This window comes from Vanessa atalanta, chromosome 5, assembly GCF_905147765.1.
Source record: "Vanessa atalanta chromosome 5, ilVanAtal1.2, whole genome shotgun sequence".
NCBI classification, from domain to species: domain Eukaryota; kingdom Metazoa; phylum Arthropoda; class Insecta; order Lepidoptera; family Nymphalidae; genus Vanessa; species Vanessa atalanta.
This window is the reverse complement of record NC_061875.1, coordinates 11393229-11420381: the sequence shown is the minus strand read 5'-3', so window position 1 is coordinate 11420381 and position 27153 is coordinate 11393229. Positions and strand designations below refer to the sequence as shown.

The 27153-nt window shown below is 29.8% G+C and overlaps 1 protein-coding gene across 1 annotated transcript in view; it reads right to left on the bottom strand.

The window, feature by feature from the left end:
- The window catches only part of LOC125064090 (probable serine/threonine-protein kinase DDB_G0272282), a 146957-nt gene extending 121652 nt beyond the window's left edge, over window positions 1-25305 (bottom strand). Inside the window, exon 1 of the mRNA XM_047670878.1 lies at window positions 24936-25305. The gene's annotated coding sequence lies outside the window, so the exon portion shown is untranslated. The remainder of the gene's footprint in view (window positions 1-24935) is intronic.
- Between the last annotated feature and the right edge of the window lie 1848 nt (window positions 25306-27153).

Genomic DNA, 27153 nt, shown 5'->3' with positions numbered 1-27153 from the left:
TATATCATTTAATATTACACATAAGTCGAAATAAGTTAGTTATTTGAATGTAGATAATATTATATTTTTTTAACATTCTTATAATTAAAAGACTACATTCTATCGTCGCACTAGGTTTACTATGCACTTTATTTGGATAAGTGTATATCTACTGCTTCCTGTACGTGACCTCCGTTCTAGAACTAGTCTAGGTAATGGTTATCTGTTCTGCATATCTCGCCATGTCGTACTTAACCTATATGGACTGCGGAACTCCTCGTAAACCAGAGACAGTATAAAGAATTTTACAATAAACTATGTTATCTTTATTTTAAAATCTAAAGACATTATTCGAAGGTATTTTATGTTTTTATTGGAATTTAAGATGGTGGCACGATAACGGTCCATTTAACCCCTCTCACCTTTAACGGTTTTTTTAGTAGAATTAATAAGTGCCTCTACATGCAAATTCACTAATCCTTTATACATATATTTATATACAACCCGTCAATGAACACTGTTAAACAAATACAATTTTATATTTAGGAGGATATTACGGTTTATTCGAGATTATTCTATAAATTATAATTATTATATAAAATAACAGCAGTATATATATAAATAATCTGAAAAGATTTACAACTCATGCATGTTTTCTCACAATTTATTGCCTTTTCATAAACTACGAATTTATTTAAATATAAAACTTATGAAAATTAGAAGAAGTCTCGGTTGACCTTTAGTTAAGTGCTTTTTTTTATTAGGTCATACAAACATAATAAGATATTTTTTAGTTGTTTATTAATACACTTCTAGAAGTTTAACCTTGTTCATGAAATTGCATTTAAATGATTAAATCTGAAAGTAATCTATAAATAATAAACTACATGTAAATAATAAACGATTTTATTTGAAATTAGCGATTGGGCATTGTCAAAGTTGTGGGTCAAATCTGGACCAGATTGACGCAGGACCGTAACAGATGACTGGTAAACATAAAATTATTTTGTTTCTCCAACCATACAAACATTTTAAGCTTTATACTAATTATGATCAAAAAGTCAATTTAATCAAAAACTAGACTTCAATATATATTTAAATAATTGATAAAGCATGGTTAAATATAGGCTCGGATAATAATAATTAGGGTTTAATTTTGTACAATCGGAATGTAGCAACACCGAGCACCTGGCTAGACGCATAAATAAAATTCAACCATGTAGAACAAGCTTTACGACCTGTATTTCAAGAGGGCTTAACATTATACATCGTAAGCGTTTTCCATCTAATTACTGTACATTCAAAACAAAAGTTTTATAATAGTTCAAATATAATAGCAGATTCCTAAATGCACTTATTATTACCAAAAAAATTTAAAGTAAATTAAACTCGTAAATATTTCACACCAAAAATTTATTATATTTCAGCGCACGAGAAGAATAATAAAAAAGTAATAGAAAAAACTCATTAATTATTTACTGAATTTGAAGCAGTGACTTCCGGCGAAGCTCTACGTGTATTGGACTATGCTGCTTGCCTTTTTTCCGTAATATCCATTTAATTTATTTTGTCAATGGTGTTTTTATTGAGTATTGAAATAAAATCTACATTACCTGTTTTACTTTGGCGGCGTGCCAAAATAATGTTGTTATATCACAGTGCATTTCAGCATTGGCCGCGTGAATTCAACTGTATATATATATATGAAACTTGCATTAATAAGAACCTACTTCAAAAGAAAAAAAATATTATCAGTTTAAAAGTTACTTACAAATACTTGTAATGTTAATTTAGATATATTTTATTGAGAATGACGTATGAAATAAAAATCACCCCTGTCATTTGTCGTCGTTTCATTTAATCAGTTCCTTATAGGCTAGGGTCCGTGACAAAACATCCTAGTTATTCTAGTAATTTTAAAATAATTTTAATTATTTATTATCTTGATTTAATTTGTAAACTACAAGTTATGCTCAAGTATTTTTTTTTTAATCGTATCATATCGTCTGACCCTATTTAAAAGGCACGGGTCCCATTAAAATTGTAATGATTAAAAAAATGGGTCTCTATTGCATCTATATGCGGCGTGTACAAGGTCAGCCCGCAGTGCAGACTCGAGCAGACGGGGGTATCGATCGCATCCGAACGCGTCTGCAACGCACACACAACCCGCATTAGGGCTGTTAAGAATGTAGACGGAATTTGAATTTAGAATTCCGATGTGATTAGGTTTGGAGAGTTTGATTTTCTGTGCAAATATATACTTATATTCTGTAGCTAGTTACAACAAAAACTAGCATCTATAAATAAAATATTTTATTTTAAAACACTTATATAAAACCCTTATTCGGTGAAATATTCTCATTTGTATTTTTTTGTATACTTTTAATTTTCAATAAAGGAAACTCTAAAAGAAAATGTACAGTTGGCAACCCTAATCGGACGGCGTCTTTATACCGCACGGATGGTGCGATATTGCCCCTTTAAAGCCCCAGCATTAAGGGTCCCGACTGCTCTTGCGACAGAAACTACCGGTATCTGTATTGAATTTTAAACAAGCAGACACCTAAATTTGGTGCTTATGGGAATTTTTACCCCAACCGACTGAGTCTGGACCTTTATGCATATAAGTTGAGCATATATTACCAGAGAAGTTTAATCATATTTTCAGGTACATAATACCATTTTTATTAGCTTTTTATTCGTCTGATTCTGTCTGTAATTTTTGCACCTTAGTCTTTTTTTTAATAAATTTTAGAGAAAAAAATACTTATTCAAGTATTTTTAATTGAATGTTTTCTTTAAATTAGATGTAGTTTGATCAGATAAAGCATGAATCACAACACGTGCCGTACTTTGTACTTATATGACAACAATTTAAAGAACAATTCCTTTGTGATATGACATCGGGACACGTAAATGGAATCCCTTATAAGAGTTATCTATCTTTTTAATTCAAACGATAGTCACAATATTAAAACATAAAAAGTAGAGTAATAACGATACATCGTTATTAGTTTACTTATTATTATAGTTTCGTTATTAGGTTAATTGTCTATTGCAATTACTAGTCAAATATGCGTTTACAGATTTTAGGCTTAGTTTGTTAATCTAAAACATCTGCTTAAAAATAAGATTTATCGTGTGAAATCAGCATTAACTAATAATCACTGTGTTAAGAGTGTGGTTTAGTCCCGTTCCCATTTTTATCTTTCGTTTATGAAATAACGTGCGATATTAATACGCTAAATATTCAATGAATTTACTCGTCACTTGATACAACATTCCAAGTACCGGAACTTAATATATAACTTTATTCAAAACAATTTGAGATAAATATTTATTGACGTACATATTAGGATTGTCTGAATTATTCATACGGGCTAAGAGTCTTGATGGATTGCGCAACTAATGTTATGACTTCGGATACAATTTGACGTACAAAATATAATGCAAATTGCTTTGCGCATGACATTGGCTTCCATTGTATCACTATTGTCTTCCGATACATCAGGCTGATAGAATGCCTTATATTTAATTTGACATGATAATTCGATATTTAACGGATGTCAATCACATTAATCCTTTATTTATAAATTATTAATAATTCATGTTCAACTAACGTAGCCACTATATAGGCCCCAACTAGGCGTGCTTGATATTTAAAATACAGTGCAGACAGCAAATGTCTCAATGCTGAGCTATCGCTTTATCTCTTGTTATGAAAATGCTTGAAACTTATTACACCACTTATTCTAAATATTATCAAAGTATAATTTATGATGATTTATAGGCGATTTTCAGTAAAGACTCCTACTACAATGGTCGTCGTAATAGTGTATATAATCGAAAACAATACTTATGATATAAAACTGAAAAGTTTAAATACGTGATAATAAAGGGACGATAATTAAATGGAGAGAAATTATAGGCTATACTTTTACGCTACGCACCATGAACTTCAACAAATCTAGCAAAGTGTATCATGTAACTGGCAAACATGTTCTTATTATGTATAAGTATGAAAACATAAGGCAGAAACGTATACTATAAAAAATAAAACTACACCTTACAACCTCTTTGGTTGCCAATAATATTATATAATAAAAGTCAAACGATGATCGTATCGTAACCCTCTAGCTTAAAGGTATTATAATCCCTGTACCAATCGCTTCGGGGTGTACAGCGTAAATGAGAAATGGGTGTTTGCTGTCAAGGTCGGCGGCTGCGTTTATACCTATTGTCTATCCCGATAATGTATTTTCATTTGAGGATAATCTTTTAGTAGCAATGTAATATGACCAAATGAAGTCGTGCTTGCACATACCGACTCACGTAATAATGTCATTTTGTTTATATGTGTTTTTTTACTTAATAAATATCGCTGTTTTATATTATAAAAGATAAGTTAAATAAATACTTATAATCCTATATTTATATTGATAAAATGGGCAAGTGGTTTACTGTTTGTATTATAATTCATTTTGAAATAATGTAGTCCAATTATTATATTGAAAGGTTCTAGCGTGGGAGACATTGTTGATAAAACAACCAAAGACAATTTCAATATTGCCTGTTTCTCTTATTTACTATGCGAGCCGTATTGTTTTTGTACTAATTTTTACTATTCTATACTAATAAAATGATTTATTTTTACGAAAATTTCATAATTCATACATTACGTTAAACTATGACTTATAATAGAAATTACAATATGAATATTTTTTTATAGTAATACCTACTATCAGTACCTACCTCTACTTTGGTTATTTATCTGCATTAATACATACGTCTTTACATAAGTTTCCCCCTATCCCAATAACTTAGGGTCGGCGCATTGCGTTTCTAGCACTGCATGTAATAGCATTTAACAGTAAATTTAGTCCACTAGCCTACGGCCAATACGCTTTGAAAACGCTTGTCCTGGCTGATGGTTTCCCGTACATGGTTGTCCAACACCATACGAGTGGATAAGACACATTAATACTTAATTATTAAAAAAATCCTTTAGTCGACTCTTACAAAACATATGAATTGAAATCGGTTGGCTCTATTCTACTGTGTCGTATTTACATAGATTAGATTCTCACATACGCGATTGATATTTTTAAAACTTGTTTTAGAATCCTGTTAAACTACATTAATACATACAAGTAGATATAACCTATTCTGTATCGGTGCCAAGTTTTACAGATTTTAATCAAGATAAAACATGGATGCCTACAAACGGACTCTACATTACTTATCTATCACACTAAGTGTTGCCTACTTTCGTTTGTTTAAACTAGATATAGATCTATTCACTCGCGACGGCGCGCCCCTCCATGTTAAATGTATTATCGGCGTGCCTTAGTGAATGACATTCGTGAGTTACAAGATGTCGTAGTGTGCGTGTTATATTTGTTCAAGTTTATTTTGTTAATACGTCGATAACTTAAGGTGGTGGGGCGCGACTTCGTGAGTGAATTAATCTATATATGCAATCTTACTACTGAATTTAGATTAAATATTCATAATTTTATTAAGTACCAAAAGCAATTTCTGTTTCTCCAAGAATATCAGATATGCTTCGAAAGGACTACGGGCGTTATTTTGTCCCGATCGTCCCATGGCGATAGGAATTTCTTGATAAATTACGGGTGTAACTCGAATGGTTAATAATATTGATAATAATGTCCTTCTGACCGACTTCCGTTACAATGATTTCGCAAGCGAGACTTACCACCTGCGCAGAAGATAAAATAGGGCATAAGTATATACGCAATCACAAAATCACTCTCAATTCTCACACTCTCATAATGCGATGAGATAAGTCCAGGCGCTGGACTAACAGGAACTTAAGCATAACACTGCCAAATAGACTCTGAGCTGTTCCTAATGATTTTCCAACAAAAAAATCACTAGCCAAAAAGCAACGAGATTTCCAAATAATAGCTAAAACTACTTTACTACTACATTTTTATAGTAATAGGACCAGAGGAGCAGGTGTACCAACGGCTAGTAGATTTATCAACTCTGCCAATAAACTGCCAACCGTAGGATATAAATTGCCATTTTATCTTTCGTTCATTCACACTTTATCCGTAATACAAAGCAAAGCGATCGTCGCATTAAGAATTTTTAAATAGTTATTTGATTTTGTAGTATTATTATCACTGTGCTACCTACTTACTTATTTATTTTTACAAAAACATACTGTTCAAATATAAAATTGTCAGTACAAGTTGTGCAATATCCGCAAGGTCGATAAAGGACCAATAGATGAATCATGACAAGTATTATTATTCTTCCATTCCACTCATTTATAATTTATACAGATATTTTTAGTTTAGCTTTATATAAATTTGCTAAGGTTATCGATTTAAATATTTGTTTATGTAAATAAGTGGATTGTGATAGTATTACGAATAAAGATACATGCAAACAGCTTAACCCTTTTTGAATATGTATAGAAAATTACATTTTTCAAGTAGTTCTGACACGATAGACTTGTAGAAAGAAGATTTAAAATTAGAAAAACTATTTTAATAAAAAATGAAGGTATTTAAGTGGTAACGGATTTCTATAGTTTTTTTTTAAATATTATTCGAGGGTTAAGTATAGTCATATATTGAATTCCACCTTAATTGTTTTACTTTTATATAAAAAAATACTGATGGTATAATCCTCATAGAGCATAGAGTGTCAATTATAATAATTACAGTATTGTACAGGTTTACATTCCATGTCAAAATGTCTAAATTATACAATCAAAGGATTAGATAATGCATCTAACTAAATACGTAATAAAGATGCCAAATTGGTCGTGTCGTAAAGTACCGGGTTCGATGCTAGGGTCAAGCGAACCATGTTTGACTTTACCAAATACGGTGTCCGGTGTAGATGTGAATATGCCAATTACCAACCATTGTTCATTTCAATGGGAAATAACATATCTGACTGCTCTGAAAGTTTACGATTGGCAATTATATTTTGTAATATGAATTTCTTAGTTGAAAAAAATACATTGATAAAATATGTACTGAACAAAACTAATTTTATACAAAAAAACATTATTACGAATACCAACTGTTTATTTCAAAACCTTACGCAGATAATCAAGCGTAACAGACAGGACAATATAATTGTCAAATGGCATTACGGCGTCACTCCTTAGCCTTGCCGTCCCTTAAAAGCAAGCGTTACGTGCGGAAACAATTAAAGTAATCGTGTAACAATATTATTTAATTAAAAAAAAACGTTTCTGCCATATAAGGTATATTTTTAAGACGTGTCATTGCTAACTTGGTCATTGAATTTTTCAGATTTTAAATAAAAAATGGATACAAGTAATTTCAATTGTTATAGCGTCTTATTTATATAATAATATCTTAATGGTTCCTTAATTTCAAAGTTCTATATATTTTAACGGGATTTTATTTTATATTTCTATTTTTGTATTGCAAAGAATACTATACTAAAATAAATATTGTGCTTCATTTTAACATTTTTATTAACGAACAATGCGATCGTGGTTTATTCGTTATAGAACAAGTACATTAACAAAAACAGCACGTTAAAAATTTATAATAGTCGCAAAACAACGGTATCACCAAATAAGTCAGCTTTCAACAATTTAAATACGGCCATTTCAGAACCTTGAAAATGTTTTGTTATACATTCAAAGTAAAAACAAAACTTCGGCCATAGTGGAACAGAATTGTCAGTCACTGTCTATTTTATGAATGAACGTAAAAATTTATTTTCGGATTGAAACCTTTACAATTTAATACATTTTTCTTTGTAGTTATTGCTTTGTCCAAGGGTCCGGAACTATACAAATTATATGAGAGAATTACAATAAATTATTCAGTTTCTTGCAACACTGGGTCGCAAATGCGTTGATGTAGTTTTATATTGTAAAATGATAATATTTGACGCTTAGTAGCTAAGAAGTACGTTGCAAGTCCAAATTGTTAACTTATCTAATCATTCTTCCAATGTTGTCTTTGATTTGACTAAAATAAAATTAATTTTTCAGTTTTATATAAAATATACAAAAACAACATATATATCCATACTTTACATAAGGAGCCTGAAACAGTTGTTAGAAAATATCGAAATCTTGATAAATTATACAATTGTAAAGATTTAAGCGTTTCAATCAAATTTAATCAAGGTTAACCGACTCGTTACACTACGTTACTTAGTTAAACCCTCATTACAGAATTGACAAGTCACATATCGCTGTGACCTCGACTAAATTGATTTAGAGTTATATATTTACTTAAATGTTGCAATATTTATATTTCCAATACACATCTACGTGGAAATTTATATTATTATAAACCTTATTCCTTCACCAATACGGACTATATATCTATAATATTATTTTGTGATTACCTTCATAATTCATATATTTATATAGTTCCGTGTATAAATCTCAAGGTATTTCTCGTCGCAATGTCAAGAGTTGACGTAATAATACGAGTGATGTTTTTGTGTTTTTATGGTGATTATGACAGGATCTTAACCACGTATGGAAGTAATGACAAAAGTGACCTTCGTGACCAGTTCAAACATTTTTTCAAGGTTTGCGGTGACTTTAACACATTTTAAAGATTATTAGACGTGACTATATGATTTCGATTAGAATAATTATTGTGTAGGGAAAAAATATTAAAAACATTTATTATATTCTGAAATTCTTAAGTAAGTTGTTTGTTTTTATAATTCGTATTAAATAATTAAATAAAGAAATCTTCATAACCTGATCCGTAAGCGATACCTACTTATTCTTGAATATTTGATGTCAAGATAAGAAAAATCTTGTGTTGACGTTAAAAAATGTTGCCATAATCACACTCCTTTTAAGAAACCTGCAAATCTAGGCCTTGTTACGACTATGTTTGAGGCTAAAGAGAAAACTACTATTAATTAATCTTTTAGATACATTTTCATTAAATTTCGCTTTCAATACATCTATTACATAAAAACAGGATAGGCGGCTGCTAACAAAGATATTTAAATAAAGCACCGGGCACATAATTTACATAAAGACTACTAACTCAGTTTCTATCTAATGCTATAAACGAAGCCGGTACAAGTTCGAGCTGGTCGCTTAGCGAGTTATGTGCGTTACTTACGAGAACGACTCGAGAAAGCCCTTGACTGCATTTATTAACTAATTAATATAAATATTTCGTGTAAAACAGATAGCAGAGATTAAAACTCATAGCCGGGAGCGCTATTCTAATGAGATAGGGAGATTTGAGTGATACTGCAGTGAAAGTAAGAGGACAGTACATCAACAAAGCCTAGAGCACTGTAAGTGGCGTGTGGTCCAAAAAGCAAAACAAATGTCGTATAAAATGTAGAGTCATTTGGAAAGTTATAAAGCATTGGAGAAGGATGTTTGTGAATATCGATACATTAATTATCTATCTTGTGCATATCTTAATTAACTGTTCTAATATGTATGTTCGATTAATTTGCCAAAGGTATTGTTTTGATCAGTTGAAAATTTATTATTTTCTTTATTTCAATGTGAAATCGTGTTTACATTGTTTAAATTTAAAGGTAATATAAATATAATGTATTACGAATCTATAAATAAATTCTATTTCCGACATCACTTCAAAATTGTATCTAATCATATTATTAATATAAAATTATATTTTAACGTATTTATAAACAAATGAAAGAACTCAATAAATAGTTTTAAAATTCAACACTTAAATAAAAAACAAAAGTTCACAAAGGTCATAGAAACAGAAGGTAAAATAGTAAAAAAAATACGGACCTGAATAGCCCCGTCTGAAGTCAGTTAATAATAAACATTACAGATCACAGTATAACAAACTTATGAACATTATGCCTTTAACTCAGGCCACAGGCTAGATTAGCGTTTCCTTTAGACTTTGCATATCGCAGAAAGCCGCGAAGCCCTTCTCGTTAGACATTGTGCATGCGGTGGTTTCGCGATGCATTTCGTTTTTACAGTTGACAGTTTGGACAGCGCTTTATTAAGGCTTACCGCGCCTCCAGCTGTTTGAGCTGGCTTGTATGAAATATGAGCTGGCTCGAATGTTTAGATTGAAGTTAACTAGGTTCGTTGGTGAATTCGTAGATTGTATATTTTTTTAGTTTTTATCATTGTATTTGTATTAATACTTAAAACCACTCAGTGAAAGAAGTGTAATTTTTAATAAGATGATATACGCCTCGGTCTAAATTAACGGCGACTTCACAAAAGAAGACAAAATAAAAATACTTTCTCCAAAAAAGGTCATTTTACAAATATTATCTAATTTTGCCATGAACACCGTAGATTATAGATTCTACCGAGATGGACCATAAAGTTAAAATAGTTTTTATCATTTTAGATGAATGACAATGTGAATTTGCTTCCAATGATTTAATACCGTCATAAGTGTATTCTATTATTTAAAAATATCTATTTTTGACGTCAGAGGCTCTTCTAATAGCAGTAAGTTTTTAATGCACTTAATTTCTATGTCAACAATATAAACAACCCTTTACTGATTTCGCTTCAAGCTCTAAACTGGTTTGCATAAAATATGGTTACCTTGTAAATTCTGATAGTCGTTAATACTAGGTTACGCTTGTTATTTTGTTAGCAATTGTTTTTCAATATAACTTAACGTAATACTCGCTAGTCCTATCAGTGTTGACAATTTAAATATTACTCTTTGGACGCCTACCGCGCTTCTAGCAGTCTGCTGTAATTTATGTAATGTGGTTTATTTCAATATTAAAAGCGCTTCTAAATTGTTCGAATTATCAAATTCTTGATTGAAGAACCTATACGTATTAACTTAATTTGGTAAAGAGAAGATAATCCAAGTTTTGTAAATGATAACAGTGACTTTTTTAGTTTAGGATTTCGATACTTCAGCTTTGATAGAGTCCCCAAACTTGAGATTGTAAAGTTAGTACAGGGTTAGACCGTAGATGCTAAATGTTATCATAAGCTAAATATCATCTCATAATACAATAACAATCAATCTCTCATGTCACTTTCAGAATACGATCATATAGTATATAGTAATTATAAAAAATGTACAAGAAACACGCGTCAAATCTCCGTTTAACGGCGACAATTCATGAGAAAAATACGATGTGAGTTCTTATATAATAGCTGCTATTTTAATTTGGTGTAAAATACTAAATTGTAATTCTATATTGTACTAAAATATTATTTAGCTATGTTAATTACTTCTAGATATAGTATGAAAAAATGATATCTAATATTTCGTTATATTTTTGTTGCAACTGCTCCATATGTAAAATTTTAAGCATATCGTAATTTCCTATTGCAAATCACAAGTCACACCTAAGTCTGAAAATTACATCAAGGGTTTCGTAACGTAGACAACCGACAGCGACACATAATTATATAAATTAACGGGACACCTACAGCTTACTGTCCGAAGAAATGCTTCTAGAAGTAAATTCATTATAACTTGGTGCTCCTAGTATCGTCGCAGTAATTTTTAACTTTAAACTTTAAAATATTTCAATACAGTATTATTGATAATTTATTAATGTTCGATGTATGAACATTCAATTTAATATTTATATCAAAAAGAAAGTCCGAGATAAGATATGATAAGTTAACTTATCAATATATTCAGTACTTCAGTAGTGTAAGATAACTTGTAAGTACAAAAATATAGATAAATATAGACCTATTTATTTAATAAAAGACGTTATTTTGTTAATATAGGAAAAGTCACCATTCTAATCAGACTAGTAAAAGTTGTAGAATAAGTTTCGCAGTACGGATTATATAATAAATCTACAAATTAATAATATTATATTTTTTCAGCTTTGCTCTCCTGAAACCCACTTATCTCAATATAACAACGTACAATATTCAAGATTAAGATTAAACTATTCTAATGTCTCGTAAAAATAATATAAACTTACTCATAGCTCATAAAAATCTCTTAAAATAATACATCATATCCTAATTAAATTATAAGTGGATCTAAAAAATCTATCGTATTTAGTATAATTTCCTACCTTTCAAACAAAACACACTTATGTATGGTAAATAAATATTATGATTGTGCATAAATATAACTAGCACCTAAACAAAATATTTGAAATGCAGCATCTCAGTATCGTTTCTCAGTATATTCATAAATTGCTTTCTAAGACCTATTCTTAGTAGTCCTTACAGTTACTTCTGAGAACAACAATGTACGTGACAATATGTAAATAATTTATTTCGAGGAAAGCAATAATATGAAATAGTAATTAATATGATATAATCAAAAAAATAAACAAAATCCTGATGACTCAATTATACGCTATAAATTAAATATGTATATAAAAAAGGCCGTAGGTATCGGGTATTAATGAAAAGAAAAAAGTTCTAGCTTGTAAGAATTGTACAGTCATTCGTCAGCCAATCTTCATATTATACATACACACATAAGTTTCAGTCAAGTTTTTTATTGTATTTAATTATTTTGAGAAAATTAATATTATTATTATTATGATATTACACCAAGAGTCTTACACAACTTTATTGAACTTAATGCTTATAACTTTAATAAACAAATAAATATTATTATTCTTGAAAATATACTTGCCGGTAAGGCTCTGTGCAAGACGTTAGAATATCAGATTGCATCAAATAGTACATACAGCATTACTTAGTATTGGTTTGTTCCAGTTTGAAAGGTGAGTGAGCCAGTGCATGTACAGGCACCAGACCTTTTCTTAGAGCACCAATACCAATCGTCGGTGACCACTTACTATCAGGTGACCAATTTGAATACCACATTGCATCATAAAAAAAATGAGTTATCCTCGAAGACGAGATGAGGCGAGTTGTTAGTATAATAGCATGAATGCGTTCTTTATGACCATTACATATTATTGCGACTGTTACTCAATTACACGAGATACAACCACCTTTATATAAAAAATTGTTACATTGATGATATGATACAGAAAGACGTTGCGTAATATTTTACAATTATTATCTGTCAGCTTTGTTTATTGAAATCTCTGGATATTTATTATATCTATATACTTCATTAGATACGGTCTAGTTTATAGGTTAGATTAGAAAATTAAATAGATTACATATTTGAGTGAGTAAAGTCATATGAAGGCCTGTACTGTATAAAACGAACCATTATTTGTCATTTATAATATATCTAGTTTTTTAAATATTCAATATTATTTAGTATTAAATTTTTGTACGATAATCTTAGTTTAACTATTTTAGTTTTCTATAAGACTAATGTTTAGAACTAGTTTATTGTCGTACTATGAATTATTTTAGTAGTAAGACTCTCTTTGCGGAGTAGATATATCGAATGATTTTCTTATTATGTTTTGAGCATACCAATTCCTGTGAACGATGTTATTTTTTTTTTATTAAATAATATAGTAATTCAAATGCTATATAATACATGAATAACGTACATTTAGTTCGTAGACGAAATGTCTCCCAACTAAGTGTTACGTTCGTAATATGATTGAGTAAAACAATAGGTCTTAGGGGATCGTACCTGCAACATCTAAGCTGTTAGCTGTAAAGCCTAATTTATTTAGCTTACCGATACTTTAAACGTTCTTGCTCATTATTATATATTATTATTTCATCTCGAATTTGTATGCTAAATATTTTTCGACGACAGATTGATAAAACAGTTTGTTTTCCTTAAATGCATTTCCTTATATTTTTATTTAACACGACATTTAATTAACTACAGTAAAATAGTCTATGTCTATAATAGTAAATATTTACTTATTTAAATGTTATTACTATTCATATATTACTAGTTCGAACAATTTAATTAGTACTGATTAAAAAATATGCATATACATTTACTCGTAAATACGAAAACAATGCCAATCTAGAAAGGTATGATCATTTTAAATCTTAATGCCAAAACATAGTTTATTCATTGCAATACTCCCCTAATGTGTTGCCGTTTGGGATACACAGACCACAGAGGTATTGGGTTCCTCTTGACAGCTGTCAGTTACAAAGGTAATAAGCAGGCTGTAAGTAGTTCCAAAGACGCCTTAGCTCTCAGGGGGAGTAGGGAATGTAACCACAGGTAATTTCTACTCACCCCTTACAGTGCAGTTCAAAAAAGTTTATAATCAATATTGTTATATTTAAATGTTTTATGAAAAAATAATAACAGTTACTGTTTGTATGTTGTACTAATATTAATAGTATACTTATTAAATTTTCTTACTCTTATGGAAACGTGCAAAGTTATGTATCTATCCGGTAGCACTACTTATAGCAACAGTTTCACTAGTGATCAAAATTACTCGGCGCACTATACAACCTGTATTATGCAGTCTTATATAAACAATAGAGTGAATTTATTAATCATCTTTTTTTTGCATATTAAATATACTATATTACAAGTTATACGTAAGTACATACGTAATTAAGGGACCATAAAACGCTCTCTACAATGTAGACCTAGTCAAAATGAATGGCGAATATATTCATGGATAATGAATTCATTCGAAATTTAAATATAAAAAGAAAAGTAATAATATACAATTTCAAAAAAAAATAATCACTATTTTAATCCTAAAACATTTTAAACTAACATTACATAATAACTATGTTATTGTTATCTATTTTATCTATAATAAAATTCAAATTTAATTTGTCAAAGTTTTTCATATATATAAAGTAAAGTAAATAATGATTATAAACTTTACTTGAAGTTAAATATCTTAAAGTAAACACATAATTTATCACCACTTACAAGTTACTTTAATTCATTGCGATTTGCAATAACAACTATAACTTATATTAATCTCAGCTTACCTACCGCATTAAGCAAAATCTCTCTCCATAAACAGATAAATCCGGACTACGATTGAACAAGAAAGCAAATGAACTACCATAATACAGGGCAATGAATAATCGAAAATTAACAGCTCTACAAAGAATTATCAAGGCATAAGTACAATTATAAAAATCGAATTATACATACAAATTTCGACGATAAAATCACTCCGTTAAAGATAAATATTCCTTGAATAGTAATTCTATAAAGCTTTTAGTACACGCTGTATCTCCTACTATTCAATTATCAATACAAACAGCACAGCCTCGTAATAACAGCTTAGAAGGTAATGACACGCTGAATCAGTTTATTCCGTAGTATCCTCATATCAAAGTCATATATTTGATGAATGGTCGAAACTAGTCTCCCACAGTGGTTCAATTTACATTGCATCATTTGTATGAGATAATAAAATTAGAGATAAAAGTAAAACGTAATGGATTGTTTGCAATTCGATCTTTCCAGCGAAAGCTATTTATTTGAAAGGGCCGCTGTAAAGTTGGTTAAAGCAAAGCCGAGCGGAACTAATGGTGTATTTCGATACAATGCGTCGTTATTGCTTTCCGAGCAACGTAATCTAGCCATTTGACTGGATGCTAGATTTAATTAGATTTACCATTGAATATGAATGTTTTTGAATACTAAATGCAATAGATCGTTCATAATTTATAATTAAGAAACGTTCTTTTAATTATTAGAAAATATATTACAGTCTAATTATGAAATTATAGTTTAATTATATTTAAGACAATGGATTAAAAGTCACTTTAATTATTAAACTCAATACGACTGCGACTTATACTTTATGCATTATAATAACGTGTACTAGATTATCCACCTGCTTGACATGGCGTATTTTTTAAAATTATTTATTCTTTCGCTTATTCCGCGGTGTAATCGTCTTAGAGATTAAACACACATACAAACGCAAGTTTATAATGTTAGTAAGTAATGCGAAGACGTCGAAAGAGTAGCCGATTCTTACATGTTTTCTTAAAAATGCTATTTATTTCGCAGATATTTATGTTAAATTTTTTTTGAAACTAACGCAAAAGAAACTTGTCGATATGTATATACCCTTTCCATAATAACGATTCCGTGTTACCTTTCAAACTTCTTCAATAAACTAATTCGGACGAACTCATGTGCAACAAGTAGTATTTGCTTATCTTAAACATGTCACCCTCCTTTATGACCTTGATATTGAAAACGCGTCAAGTGAGAAATGAAAGTGAAACAAATTTGTTTTCTCTTTTAACTGTTACGTCTGCTGATGACTTAACTAATGCTAGAACTTAGCGGCGTTGCCCGGTTAATATAAATAAAAAGGGGAAGTTATTAAGCATTCCGTACAGAATGTTTTTTGCTTCCTTTTAATTGTAGATAAATAATTTATATTTTATTTTATACTTGTATTCATGTTATTTTTAAGATCAATAAAATTAAACCATTGCCTTGTCTTATAACAAATGTTTATTATGAGTAAACAAAATATTTATCAATTTAAAGAGTATACGCATAACATACAAGTATTTTGTAATATTCTGAAATATTCAAAATCACAACCATTAATTTTCGTCATAGGTAAATTAACTAAGATTGATATAAATTAATAGAAATTTGAATAAGTCAAACTTCAAAACGTTTTCAATTTAAAAAAAATAATTATATGTGTATATTCAATTTTTTAAAAATACACGACATTCAAATGAAGTGAAAAGTTCTAACAAACATTTAATAAATATGTATTTACAACATTTTAATCCTTATATTTAATGCAATAAGGAAGTTAAATACTAGTAGTAGATGCAAATCAATGTATTATATACCTACTCGTTGATAGTATTAATTTTGCCTAACATCAAGATCACTCCATTGTTGCCTGTTCTAGACTGAGTGAAAACAATAAGTATTGTATTAGTTTGATTTCAATGAATGACCTTGCTCATGTCTTTACAACATTATTGGGTCAATTTTTGAAATTACGTGACGTAACCGTAGCTGCAATTAGCCGATTTCGTAATTGACACAGTGAGATACGTCACATAATATTAATAACGAAGAAAATGTATAAAAATATTGCGCTGCATAGGGCCATGGCTGTACCATTGAGTATATTTTTTTAACAATAATTAATTAAAACGTGTGAAAATATTTAAAAAAAAATTACAAAATATTGTTTAAATTTTTAACTAAATATTACATAAAATTATATATATATATTTATTTTAATGAAACTATTCTTCGTAATTCAAAAGATTCGCAGGAGCACCCAATTCTCATGTTTAAATGTCGAAATCAAATGAAGCCTCAGGCAAACTCGTCTCACCATAAGTTATTTTCAGTAAACTTAAATTTATTTCATATAAATAAACAAAGAACATTCCTAGATGTTTTTACATTAACCGTCTCAAAACTAATTCCTTATTATATACTTTTTTATTCATTTAAATTTCAGCATAACAATTTTATTCAATTTACTTTACATTACTTTAAGGTCAACAATATAAACTTAACATATGAGTCAGCGCTCGGATACTTTGATCAACAAATCCATGCGGCATATGCTTTAAATACCTACGTTGTCTCTTATCTCATTTATCAAATAACCAAAAACTTACGCCGCTACGTCACAAATGCTTTGAATATATTTACCATAAATGTTGTAAAATTATTTTATTTAACTTTTCCTTTTCCTTAAAGTTTTTTTACCTGTACAAGAGATTGTTTGCAGAAAAAATTATGTTTCAAGCGACCTTATTCCCAAGTAAGTCGGCCAGGAAAGTACTAATTGAGTTACCGTCCAAAACCAGAACAAAATTGGACCCACAGTGAGGCTTCAATGAAACAATGGAAATGCATTCACAATCGGCGGCATCACGGCTCGTAATTAAAAGAAAATTAAGGCCATATTCTTTTCACCCTGAGCCCGATTCTAGGTAAGAATCGTTTATCGATTTACACCCTAAAGGCCGAGTGACTGTAATTACTAATCAAAGTTACGATTAAGTTGGGCTGAGCAGTAGATATTGTTCAGACGACCTTGTCGCTCACTCAAACGACTAAAACAGATGGTGATGAAAATTGACTTTTTTAAATCTTTAAGCCACTACACATACTTATACGATTTCAATAGACTGTGTAATAAGAATTGACAGGGGTTCCGCTCGAAATCGAAATTGGTAAATAGCAAAGTATAAAATATGTAATATAAAGGTCTTTAAAATATAAACACCCATGCTTAGCCTTCGTTCATAGTTATTGATTATAGAAAGTAGTAGTTTTATAGATATATTTACCGATTCATTAATCAAATTAAGTACTACTATTGAAAATAGGCTATTTCTGTCTTAATAAGTTTATGAATTTTAAAAAGTAATTTATTTGTTGCAAAATTTAAAGTGAGTGAAACTGTCAAGAGTTGTACTCGTAATTTTTGCGTTCCCAAACTATAAAGACCGGTTTCACTAAAACATTACAAGATTCGGTGTAGCGAAAGATGGAAGTAGTACAAAAAATTTCATGGTACCGCGGCCATGAGAATTGGTACCGCATTAAGACTTATTCAAACATGTGTGGCCTTTACCGATTTGAGATACACTTCAACGGTTTGATATATACATACGTACAAGTAAAAAGCAAACATTGTTATTTATCTGTGATCAAGGTAATATGTATATGTATTTACTATACACACGTAGCTTTTCTATATTTAAGAACCTTTTTAAAGGTCATTATTATTACAGATTTGAAATTAACACGAATGCTAATATAAAGTGAAGCCTCCTTGTATGCTAAGGAGGCTTCAATACTTCATATGAGGCTCTTTATAAATCTTAGTCTTGTCTAGTGCATCTAAGAAAACGCATATGTTTAAGACATTCTGTTGCCACGATTTTCACATAAATAATATAGTAATCGCATTCGATTTCATTGCAATTTTCATATATATTAACAAATAACATTCATGCCAAAATAATATGTAATCGATAATTACAACTCAACAAATCTCCTGAAATAAATATCAACCTGAATTTAATTTTGTAACAATTAAACCACTGATTACTCAAAATTACTTTTTACATAATTACAATATTAAAGTAGTTATATGTACAATCAAGACAATCAAATTATTCACAAACTATTATTTTCGGAGATTACTTTTCGTTGTGCATTTCATATTAGGTATATTCATGTATCTAACATTATCTAAAAGAATTAGCCATTATATGAAATCTAGATATTTATCAACGAAATTTTTATTTAATTGGTGAAAGTGTTAACTTTTCTACCCGGCTATTACTACAAATTGTTTTTGTAATAATTCGTGGATACAAGTATGGAGGAGTTTCAACCGATAAATGAAGGTTTCTCCACTATATTTTTCTTCAAAGACGAACACAAGATCAATTATTAAAACAAATTATACCTAACATAAAAACTCAGTGGAGCGTGCCCGGACAATCGGTTAGAACACGTGTTCTATCCACCTATTTAATAAAAACTCATTAAGTAAATGTATTCGTTTATCAAAATTGCTTCTTTTGTGTAAGAAGGTAAATATTTTACCAAAGTTATTATCACACTCACATTCTAGAGTATACACACACTAGTGACAATTGCTCTACGTGACTACTTTTAAACTTACCCTCTTAGTGCGGTAAGAAATCTGTGGTGTCAAATATATTGAGCAACAAACCCAAATATAAATACTTAAAAAGCCAAATTGAACTCCGTCTCTAAAGTCGGCAAAAAAGATTACAATAAATACAAAATATTATCGACTGAGATTATACTTATCTAATTGAATAAAAATCTCATTAGCTCAGAGCTTTGTGTGCATACAGGCAGCTAATGAGATTTTTAATATACCAAAATACCGCGATCGCAAAATGCATAAGGTCTTATGTCATTACTTAAAACTTTTATTGCCAAATGTTAAATATTTTATTATGCAATAACATCTTCATAATTAGCAATATCATCGACATATTCACGGCCACACTTAGGCGTTTTGAATTAGTCATCCAGTGATGAAAATAAGACGAATACTTCAATATTATATTCTATCTCAATATTAAAATAAATAAACTTGTTGTATTAATAATATTTTTGTTTAGTAGCGATTTGTTTTTTAATTAAAAACTCGATTAGTTCGATTTGTTTATAATAAACAATAAAATTATATTTTTTAATCTAGATCCGTTAAAGATAAAGGTCACTTTACAGATTGATTCAGTTATAAATAATTTTTGCATTCAAATTTATAATAATATATTTCAAAGACCTAATGAAATGATGCAACTAATGGAAGGATCATAATGCAACAGTATAAGTACATATAGTATAATGTAACAGGTTTTGTAACAATTTTCCTCTTATTCAGCTTTAATGTACATACCTACCTAATGCTATGACATTGAAGTTATTATTAATCTTTTATTTATTCTAAATTGTGAAAACATAAAATACTTAGATAAACTTAAAATAAATAAATAAAGAAAACGAAAAAATCTTCTAAGTATAAAAATATATATAAATATATGTATATTTAAAATGTAATAACATTACTGATACTTAAGTCAACATCTAACATAAAATTGTTAATTTGAAATGTGTCATAATAAAACAAAACATACGACTATACTTCAATCTATTTTAAGAACTTTATTGTTTATCTTTTAGAACTTTATTTAGAGTGTAAAAATGAAGTAACCAAACCAGTAGTAACACGAAATTATTAAACAAAAACGTTAATTTTCGCACTTACATGTGTCAAGGCGATGACGTAGCGATCTGTCAAGTTGACAGGCGTTTCTCAATGAGTGCAGGTAAATAATAAGCACAAGGCCGACATTATTTGATCTGATCATGTATAACTCATAATATTATGCTAAGCTTTAATGATTTGTCAATTGCATCACATTACTACGCTTGTTAGACAGCGCAAATAGACATATCGTCGTTTTATTATTGCATGAAATTCTAATTATTTTTTATCTATGTACTTGTACCTTGTGAGACAATTGGGTTTAGGTATAAAGCAGAACGGCTAATATATTTATCTCTGTTTTATAAAAAAAAAGAATTCACAAAGATGTTTTGTTTTAATAATACTGATTTAATAAGGTTGTTCTGAATATTAAAATTAAATACAAATATTATATGCAAATTATAATAATAAACGTATAATATCATAACTCCTTGATATGCATTATGCATACGCCTACCTTTACGATTGTATAATACAATTTAATTCATAGCGTAACAAATTTATTGCATATTTTTCGGTAAAGGCATGTTTGATGTTAAACCAAAACTTCGTTAGTCTTAATAACGGTGTTCGGTCTGTACGTTCATTGTTCTTGCTCATGACCTTATCAATTAGGTACTGTTAAGTGCACTTGCAATGTTGTTATTTGTTATCTAGTCTGGTTTTCGTAACGATTGCCCTAATTTTGAAGTGTTTTTCTTATTAACTATTATGCAATCGTTTAGGTGTTTAATTAAAAGTAGGTAAGTAACCTCTTTACATATAACAACTAGTACAATTTAAAAATTAAGTACCCATTTTAAAAATTAAAAAATAAATACATTTAAGAATTATGCAAATTTTATCCGTTACGAATACATTACAAAATAATTATTTATTAAATGAAGCGTTTTAATTAAGCATTAAATCCTACATTCTCTATTAAAGGATATTTAGGAAAATTTATATCAAAACAGTAGAAAACATAAATAAATTATTTTAATTAATAAGTGGAACTATGAAAAAAGAAATGTATTTTAAATAGATACTATTTTCTAAGTCAATAAGTTTTCTATGTATATGAAATTTACATTTGCATTTTTAAATAAATCTACATAAAATATTGAAAAAACTATAAAGGCACTAGTTAATTAGTAGGTGAGAGATAGTCACAAGATTCACTAGATTGGTACTAGGTAGTCGCTAGATAATCATTAGGAAGGTACTAGGTAGGTACTCGGTAGTTACTAGATGAGTACTAGGTAAGTACTAAGTAGACAGTTACTATGGAATCCTAAGAAATGCATGAGGTATTATTTTAAAATAAACAAACCGACTACTCTTATCAATAATTTTCAAATGGTTTCTGCTTTTCTGTTCCAGTAAGGACGCAAAAGTCACATGCTATATGAATTAAGCAATATTTAAGCATACGCGGTTTTAATAACATACACACTCAAAATTAATATTTGCAATCGTTATCTTAAATGTTACAAGATTTTACAGTAACATGTTAAGAATGACAGATATTGCCAAATCCATGCATACATTTTTGTGTCATCTAATATTTATGATCTTAATTATTTTATTTATTAAATAATTTAATAATAAAAATATGCAAGTTACAATAACAAAAGAGAACTTTTGATATGCTATAATATTTTTTTTCTTTGCCTAGAAATTCCTTACAAATACTTGCCTCGACCTTACCCGGATTATATTTAAAATGTTATATAATTCTCGAATTGCTATCACACTCTCTAGTGTGAGAGTAAAAAGGATAGCAAAAAAATTTTCCTTTCTAATAAAAATATATTTTTTTTAAAACCAAAGATTCTACATATAAAACTTTAATAAGTTGTATTACTAATTATAATTCTGATAAACTATATAAAGAACCCATTTTTCTTTGTCCAATAGATGTAACTCAACTGATGTCTTTCTAATTACTCGTGTGACCGTTAATATTTGTTACCTGCTAACGTAAATATCAATCAATCTCAGTTACTTATTTTCGACAAATGATAGAGCAATGCTTCAGAGATTAATAAAAAGTTTGTATTATTAACTTTCAATGGATGATATAGTTCTATTTCTTTAATCTTTAATAATTTTTCATTACACTATATCGTCGATTACGCCATTTGTGTGCCCCACATTTAGACGATCATTTACCCAAACATCACATTATGCAACGTTATGCATCTCAATTACACCAATTGCTTACTTTTTGAAAACGAAAATAATATTAAAAATATAAATACTTTACATCGACCCAAGTTGATCCAGTGGGTAGAACATGTAGATTTTAACTAATGATCGCGAGTTCAATTATAAGCTAGCACCACTGAGAAGCCAGTATGTAACGGAAGAAATTTAGCAACTTGTAACAATTCTGTGACACACCAACCCGACTGAAGTCCGACAGTGGACCATTTATGAGCAATTGTTATAGAACTGTATTTACAAAACTTTTTAATGAGTTGATTCGCATACATTTATTTGTAAATAAGCTTTATGTGCGATAAAATACTAAATGAACATTATAATTAATTACGTTAAATTTTATGAATAGTTGTAACTTATCAGATCATGTGATATTGTGAGATACAAACGTCGAGAAAAACAATTGAGAGGTTAATTTAGCAATTATAAATAATAGAAATTAGTTTCAATAATCTTAAGAAAAGAATGATAGTCCTATTGATTCTTGATAAAGCGAAGTTTAATCTTCATTCACGTGGAGATGCCTTGATATTGTAACGGATAGTTTTTTGTCTTGTAATTCAATGAGCCGGGCAAAATACGCACGGCTGGCTTTTTTTATCAATGTCACGACTAAAGAAGGTACAAAATTTAATCAAAATGAATGAGTCTGAGACATTTATATCACAAACCTGAATTATATAATTTGTAATATGGTAAATAATATGATAATACAATTAGTATTTTAGATTAGATTAGATAATACTATTTGGTTTTTTTTATATTAGGTTTAGAATTTTCGTTTAATTCTTATTTTGTTACTTTATAAAGCTTTCGTTGTAAATTCAGCCTTACATCTGATAAGGGATCAGATAAGAATGCGTGGAACAAAAATTGATTTTGCCGTAGTTTATAGTATAATACCGTTAAATCGATTGAGGGAAAAACGTATATGTAGAGTATAAAAATCGATTAAATAAATATCTCCGACATAATTGTAACTGTGCCCTCAACATTACAAAAAACTCTGACAACTTGGCAGAACAGTTATGAAATGAAATCTCAAATCCGATATTAAATACGGAGGTAGTGATCGAGGCCAAACGAAAATTTAACAAAAAAACCTCCGAGGTCCATTGGATGAAGCAAAGTTCACGACGACTGGTGAGTGTTAAGAATAATTTCTCTAAGCGAAAAAAACTAAAACCACATTACTTACGCTTGGTGTCGAGAGCGAATTTTGCTTTACAGTAAAAAAGAATAAAGGTAGCGGCGCGATCTTTTTTTATTGTTACAAAACGTTAAAAAGTCGTTTTATGGATCGCTTTTTGCACATCTGTCCGGTTCCAAATAGATTTGCAATAGACACATGGCACTTTCGATTGAAATGCGACACGGTCGAGGCCATCTCCCAAATATGTAAATTGAATACTGCGCCACTTTTATCTCATACACCAATTATTTTCGAAGAAGTTTTAGTGAATGTTCAATACGAATATTAATATGAATTCATACATTTACTCTAGATGATTTTATACGTTTAATCCTACTTAATATATTCACATTTTCTTGTAATGTTTTTACGTAAACGTCCGAATAAATGTAACCTCATTTGAGTCTCTTTAACAATTCATAAAATCATACAATTAATGAAGAACCTGTCTATCCGGATATAAAATAAATAGTGGACTTATTTATCGTATCTGGATAAACGGTTAAAATCCGTATACGATATTAATAATAATTCTATTGGATTTTATTTTAATTTTAAAACTGTTAACATTTATGTAATCATACAGTTTTTTACAACATTTATAAATACATATTTTTAAATAGATTTCTATTTAACAAATATATATTTATAACTTGAAGTTATTTTTCTCTTTAAAATTGATTGATTACTTATAATCGGTGACTGCACGTTAATATAACTTGAAATAAGAGCTCAATTTTTTGATAACTTATCAAGTAACGGGTTGTTATTTTATTAAGCCAAGAAAGAAGTAAACTAGGATAAAATAAATTTTAATTTTAAATATTGTGAGTTTAATTGTTATATATATTTATGTTCTTATTAAAACTATTTTTTTATAATTTATGCTGTATTTAAAAAACGACTAACATAACTAAGTTATACACTTCGTCATACTTACGGAAAAGTTTGACAGCACTGTTATGTGTAGCCGACCTTAAGAGGCAAGAGACCAGTCCTCCTCCTTTATCGATCTGTATAACGGCAAAGAAAAATCCAGTAACCCACACTGAACACAGCACTGAAAATCAAGTTATCACTTCACGAATGTCCTGCCACGGGCCCGGGCTCTAAACCCGTTCTTGGGGGTACCGAATTCCGGTTTTTAGCTAAGGTCACTCTCAACGTTTGGATCAAAAGCAGACAGTTCCACTTCAACAGTGTTCGGGTTGAAAGGAAAGTCTCAAGAAAGTTTCGTGTGTTAAACTTTTTTCGCGATCGGAGGATCGTCGTCGCGGCGTCGAGCGGCATGTGCGACACGAACGGCGGCTCGGTGCAGACTGACGCGATGTTAATTTTAACGAGTGTGCAGTCGAAGCCTTCCGACGTCACACACGCTTCTGTGTGAGTGACGAACTTGCAGATTCTACTACAACGACAAGAAGTACTACGATATAACTTATCACACGATATTCATTGCTCTTTTTTATATCGTTGTATTTTCATGCGTTATATAAACAAGTCTATGTAGCGTGAAAAGTTTTGTAATGTGGTAGAACGTCATTGAGATGGAACATTAGCACTAAGCATCAGGTTCTGGCTTTTGCTCATTTATTGTTGTGGACCCTGCATGCAGTTGGGTGCATAGTTTTATGAAATTGGTTTTTTGTTCGCGCCGTCTGGCAATTCCCTTAGGAAGGCTTTCGAGTCGCTTTATGGGGCCGCTGAACTTTTATAGTTATTGCACCATGTTACTGTTTTGTTTTCAAACATTTTTGAAAGTATAGGAACAATTTCCGTAATAATGTTATTACTATAAATGCGTCCGTACTATTCTACATCGTAGTCCCGTTCCATAAACTTTTTGATTTGTTTGGAAAATGCAATTTTCGTTGCACGCGATGAAATACCGTGAAACGTACAGAAATAATCGATAACAATAATCTTGGTAATATTTCAGAAATACCAGAATACAATCAAAAAAATTTTTAATAATACCATCTAGGAGGTGTATTATCAAACAAATTATAAAAAATTGAAGGATTGATGCAGAATTAACCGCCGAAGAGAGTTTATTCTAATAGTTACAGTATATTGATAAAAATAATAAAATATTTTGTTTAAATTCCTACGCAACGTATTAATACAATTAAACCTTAAATTTACTCGAAATTTCATTGGAAACTTTGGAAAAATGAACCTAAATTATTGTTAGCGAGGGTATATAAAGTAATTATTCATATGAAGAGTAAATCTTATTCGTATTTAATATTAATTTATTTTTAGGAAAGTATCTAAATAGTTCAAAGTACTGACATTACTTATAGAAATCTACACCAATACATCAGCTTGAACTATTTAAAGCTATTATCTTGCACACTAAAAGGCTACTTCATCTATATTTAGAATGATTTGAATGAGTGAACAACGTCGGCGAGTCTGATTGTACGGAACACAGGTCTGACGAAATGTTCCAGTATTCGCACGGTCCCTTCTCTGTAGTTCGCACGATTAACATTTAGCCGCTGATAACCCGCATTGTAAGAGGCTACTACTGAAATCATCAATAGTGCAAATATAAAAGTAGCATTTAATGCAATTTTAAAGTTAAATGAGCTGGCAACGGATTCCTAGAAATGCATTTTTATTTATAACTACCGAACTGTCCCGACCTAATACGGATAGAACAAAACTACTAAAAACGTTTATTTTATTGTTTTTGAGTGGAGAAATGCTCACGGGCTTTGAAAGTAACACGGAAGTAACAGATCAACAATTTAGGAACGCGTAGATGACAAACATACAAACATATTTTTTTATGTATATACGAGATATAGACAGGAAAGTTGAACAAATATACCTACTGGTAAATGGTCACATGATGATAGACTCGCATTGTATATTGTATCTTTCTAAATATCCCTATTACATTATCCTTGCTCTACCAACCGTGAGGTCTAAGTTGTCAAGTTCCACCTACTAATAATCTTACTCCCTCACTTAACATTTATACCAGTACATCTATTCTGTAAAAAGAAACACGAAAAACACTGCCGAACACGAGCGTAAATTGTCAGAATGCCACTGACTATAACAATTATAAAATTTATAGGATCAAAATGGCGTATCACCAAACGTTGATTGTCAATATTTCACGGGTGAGGTACGAAGTGGATTCT